Source organism: Poecilia latipinna, unplaced genomic scaffold (genome assembly GCF_001443285.1).
Source record: "Poecilia latipinna isolate Pla-1442-1.1 unplaced genomic scaffold, P_latipinna-1.0 Scaffold5415, whole genome shotgun sequence".
NCBI lineage: Eukaryota > Metazoa > Chordata > Actinopteri > Cyprinodontiformes > Poeciliidae > Poecilia > Poecilia latipinna.
This window is the reverse complement of record NW_015118031.1, coordinates 6,763-12,467: the sequence shown is the minus strand read 5'-3', so window position 1 is coordinate 12,467 and position 5,705 is coordinate 6,763. Positions and strand designations below refer to the sequence as shown.

At 36.5% G+C, this 5,705-nt stretch overlaps 1 long non-coding RNA gene across 1 annotated transcript; it reads left to right on the top strand.

Moving 5' to 3' along the window:
* The first annotated feature begins 6 nt into the window (after nucleotides 1-6).
* Nucleotides 7-840, top strand: LOC106943528 (uncharacterized). Its single transcript, XR_001423936.1, has 3 exons — nucleotides 7-216; nucleotides 473-618; nucleotides 711-840. It is a non-coding gene; the product is annotated as an uncharacterized LOC106943528 (long non-coding RNA).
* Nucleotides 841-5,705: the final 4,865 nt, after the last annotated feature.

Below are 5,705 nucleotides of genomic sequence, written 5' to 3'. Positions count from 1 at the left end.
AGAATGATAATGAAAAATCACAGAACGAAACTGAGAAACTCAGCAGCCAAGTGGAGAAACTCGATGAAAAATTACAGGAAGAAACTAAGAACCTCAGCAGCCAAGTGGAAAACCTCAATGAAAAATCACAGAAAGGAATTGAGAACCTGAACCAGACAATCCAGTTAATGCAGAAATTCAAAAGCTTCCTGTTCAATGAGAACTGCACCAGCAAAGGTGAGCATCAAACTCTGAGATGTTTTGTCTCTTTGAGACGTTGAGACATTAAATATTCTAGATGTTTATGGACAAAGAAAGGTCAAACTGAATATAAAATAATATATAGTTTAAAATTTCTAATTATATCAGCAATCAGACAAGAAGATCTGATAAATTTACAGATAAAGTCCCAGTCTAACAGAAGAGACACAATAAAAAGAGAAACTGGTCTTTTTAGTGTAAATTAATACATTTTGTTATTTTCTGTCTCCAGAGTGTCTGCTGTGTAAAAAGGGTTGGATCTTCTTCAGTGGATCGTTTTACTTTTTCAGTAATGTTTCTTTGACCTGAAATGAAAGTCGTCAGTTCTGTCAGAATAAATCTGCTGATCTGGTTGTTATTGATGATCTGCAGGAACAGGTGAGCTCTGACACAATCATGTTACAAATTTAAAGTTTCAATATGGAATAAAACTTTATCTTCTTGATGATTTTCAATGTTGTAATTAACAGACATTCATTCATGACAACATAAAGACAGACTCCTGGTTGGGGCTACGGAAAGTTGGGAGCAACTGGGTTTGGGTTGATGGTCGTATCGACACACTTAGGTAAGAGATTTCACACAGAAAAAACAATTAATTAAAATTATCTTTTAGTTGTCGCATCTGTTACATATCATTGTCTTTAAATAGTTCAGTCAAAATAGACTATATTTGATTTTACACTTTCTGATGTTTGTGTTTCTCATTTAAAGGTACTGGAGCTCGGACTACGACTACTACGAATACTATGAATACTACTCATACTACCAGTACCCATACTCTACTGATTCATATGCAGTCATGTATCGATCGGGGAATTCCACAGCGAGCTGGAAGTCAGTACCAGATTATAACTGGTACACATACACCCCCCTCTGTGAGCAGGAAGCCTTCAAAGTGTCTCTTAATTAACTCTGTTGCTGTTTCCTCCTTTTTCTGCTGCAGTTCTTCCAGATCAACAGATTAGAGACAAATCAGATTTTTCTGTTTTAACATGAATCTTTAGTCTTTACTTCTGCTGCTGTTTTACTATTTATCCAGTACAGCTGATATTTTCATCTCTATACATTTACTTTAACAAAATAACCCCAAGAACTCAAGATTGTTAATTTCACTCATTATAATCTCATCTACGTTTTTATGTTTTTTTCCCCCATATTGTAAATATGCTTCATTACAGTTGAATTATTTGGTTGATTTTATTTACTGATATTAGAAATTAATAATCATTTAAGTTATTGAAGTTTGTGGTTAAAAATCCTCCACCTCAAAGATCGGCTGTTCTTTACCATAATTCTGTTTGATTTAGTAAATATCAATATATCTGATCAATTTACTAAAACGACTAATCAAAAAGTCATTAAAGGCGAAGAAACTCAACAAATAAAGGATTTAATATAAGATTATCTGAAAATTAAAACATATTATATATGTTTCATTGACACATTAAATGAAAATTATTTAAAACCTTTCAGTTTATCCTACAAGTGAATTTCTTCAATTAAAGTTTTATTTGTATTGTGTTGACTTGATTTGTTGTTATCATAGTTACAGTTAGAAACATTGTTTTCATGTTTGTGGGTTTTGTAACAAGTGTAATATTTGTTTTATTCTTAAACAATATAATCTTTGGCCTGGATTGCAAAACCAAAACCAAACATGATGTTGGCAAAATTATGGATGTACATCTGCTCAGAGCAATAAACTTCAGATTCTAATGAATATTTAACACTCCAACTGGAAAACATTTGAAATATACAAAAAAAACAAAACAACTGAAACAATAAATAAAATGAACAGTGACGTCCAAAAATTGTCCCTGAAATAAAAGCTGGTTGAGACCAAAACAGCAAAATGAAACGTCTGTCATCCTGTTTTTGGTAGAAAGAAAAGAGAAAAAATAAATAAATCCTGCAGATGAAACTTATTGAGCTAATTTTTTATTTACCATACAATTTATTGATTTATTGTGTCAGGCCAATTTGTAATGGAAAGGTATTTTTGATTAATTCTTTATTCTACTTGTGTCCCTTTGCTAATGTTGGACCAGCATTTCATCTGTGGGACAATAAAGGATATATTTCTTCTTTATGTAATATTTATTTTATTTAAGACTTTAATCAAACTTTTCTGTGTTAAACTTTTACCTTTATGTTTGAAATCTGAAAAATCGGATTTAATGGGGTCTTTGATTATTTACTAAAATGTTTGTTTTTGCTTCTTTCCTGTCACTACATGACTGTAATTAGTTGATATTTTATTTTTTGCTGTTGTTGTTTGAGCTCCATGATAATATAGTTTCGCTCCAAATAAAGTGAAATGCTGATGTCGTGTCTCAGCCTCTTCATTCATGGGTTTCAGCTTCACATGTCTGTAGTTGGATCAGTGATGGTTCTCTCCTCCAGTCTGGGTCCAGATCAGAAAACTCAAACACGTTTCCTGACTGAAGTCGGGTTGGTTCCCCTCACAGACTCCAGTTTTCTTCTTTCAAACTGATGTAGCTTCAGGATTAAACTCAAAGTGAATTTATTCATGGTCTTGGATTCACAAAAGCCAGGAAGTACAGGTGAGCAGCAAGGAGAGGAACAAAGACTCAGGCAGGTACGAGAAGACGAGACAACAGACAAGGATCCGACAAGCAGCAGGAGACACAGGTGGGATTAAATACACAGGGAGGTAATCAGGGGACAGCTGGGGACAAACAAGGGGTTGGACACAACAACACAGGAACTAAACTCACAGAAAAACACAATAATCCACATCCTCACAGATCTGTGAACCATTGTCCTGATTAATCACAACTCTGGAGTTAAAGTTGCTTTGCTGTTTTTTTCTTCGGTTCCTCAGTTTCATTTCATTGATTAGATTCCTTTGCCCTCAACATAAGTTTATCATTTTCATGTCTGAACCTCAGTTCATCATAATTAACCTCCCTGACAGGATGAGGTACATAACTAACACATATTAACTCCACTCTCTCCCAGGTTTCACTAACTACAAGATGGATCTGGGACATGATCAGCAGCAGAGATGCAAACGGGACCGAGACCAAATATTTTGAACTTCAACAAATATTTCAGGACACAAAAATGCAAACATAAATAGGAAAGGGGTAAATTACTAAACCAAAACTAAGTCTTTGTGTTAATATATTACCCATTTGTGCATCAATCAAATGCCTCAGGGCTTTGATATTTAATCCAAACTCTGCAGCTGCTGGTGGCAACTAAAGTTTTGAAATCAGGGAACATCTCTCGAATTGAAATGATCAGAAATCAACAAAACGCTGAACGATGGAGGATCCGCTCATTCTGCATCAGAAACTCTCCACAGCCTTCGTCACTCTTCAACATGCTGTCAGTTCCCAGACAGCGACATGCATTTAGTTCAGATTTCAAGTCAAATTGAGTCAGATGGGATTTTTAAAAATTATTATATAAATTATGGGAAAGTTACTTCAGAACTTATCCAGCAAATGAGATTTCTCTTCCTGAAAACTTGTTTGTGAAATTTAGTAAATTTTTTTATTTTGTCGTCTCCATCAACCTTTTCTAATGCGATACAACAACATGTGCATAAAAATGATTGATGGAAACATGGATTATGAGAGAGTTTTATCCCCAAGTGCATCATGAACCTGGCGGGCTGCAAGGCTTTACTTGCCCCCTTCCCATCCCTGCCAGGCTAAGCATTGTTTGTTTTTGTTTTTTAAATAATTTAAAAAAATGTACTTTTTAATATTTTCATTATTATTTTTTTTTATTATTATCCTGACAGTGAGTGTCTCTTCTGCAGTCATCATTTCACTGACAGGGCAGGCTGAGCAGAGTTTGCTCATCTAGCAGCAGAGATGCTCAGTGCAGCAGATTTAGCTCATCATGCAGGGCCGGTCCAAGGTTCAATGAGGCCTTGAGGAGAATTTGATTTAGGGGCCCCTCTTGCTGCTAAGGACATCAGCAGCACTAACAGCATTTCAACATGGATGTAGTTAAATCTGGGACAGATCTGATGCCTGGTTTAGTTGGCTGAGCAGTTAAATGTAATTGTACTTTAATAAGATGAATTTATGAACAAACAGCTAAAACTCATAGATTAAACTCACAGCATCAGATTATTGCTATAGCAAAAATCTATGATAAAAATCTAACTATAAGGATTGTTTCCTGAACTTTCCAGCTCCTTAAAATATTAAATTTAAATGTTGATTTAAAATATTTTAATTTATCCATGACTGAACCATCAAATCAAATGTAACTTCATTGNGTGCGCAGCAGTCGGGAAGCGTATCGATGGGGAAAAGCCAGACTGACATAAATCTTTTAAAACAACGGAAACAATTTCTGCATTCTGATTATTGAAATTTAAAAGTCATGTGGTACCGTTGTTCTATCACACCTGTTTCATACTGGACCACTTACAGCAAGTGGCGCAACTACACATTATTCAGATGGATGCGAAAACATACATCGGCGTCCCACCCCCCGAAGGAAGGTACGACAGGTCAGGGTGAAGGAGTGTAGAAAACATACGCCCCCTGCCGTCCTCTGAATGCCCCCCAGGGGTCGGTACCGCCCACATTGAGAACCACTAGTGTAAACGCTCAAAGCTTTGATCTGTAGTTTAATTTTCTTCATAAATTTCAAAGAATAAAAATTTACTCTCGTTATCCACACAGAAACGATTGAAATGTTTAATTTTGTATTCTTGAATTAACATGTTCCACATAAAAAAAATCAACTTTGTACTTTTTTTAAATTAACACTTTAAACACATAAATCTGAGTATATAACGTTTGGCCATGTTAAAGACTTTAAACGATGAACAGCAGGATGTTTGTGGATCCACATCTGAGCCTCAGCTTCTGCAGCTCATCAGTTATTCCTCAGCATCTTTTCCCTCAGCATCGTCTTTCAGGCTCGCTGGGTGAAGATCTGATGTTGGGGAGAGAAACCTTCAGGATTCACCACCAACGGACTCATCATCTCCATCCTGGAGAGAAACCAGAAATCATCCTCAGAAATAAAACCATGACAGGATCAAATTACTGACTCCTGTTTTAACGTTTGTTCCTGTTTTATACTTGATGTAACTTTAGTTTCCTGCATGGACTTTACTAATTCACCAAACTTAAAGCCACAACCTCTAATCTCAGACCCAATCAGGAGATTTAAAGCTGAAGAGCAGGGCCGGCCCAAGGCATAACCAAACTAAACGGCTGCTTAGGGCCCCGGGGCTCTGCCAGAGATGCAATAAGTTTATAGCAGGTTTTTGAAGGATCTAATCGTCTGATTGTTCAGATGACTGCAGCAGAACCAGAGGGCCCAGAACCAGATTTGACTCAGGGCCCCATGGAGGCCTGGGCCGGTTCTGGGTCAGAGGATTGTTGTTTCAGACTGTGGCATCTTCACTGAGGGTCGTAAAGTTGGGAAAAGGCTGAAGGAAAATCTGCCACATCCTCCACCTT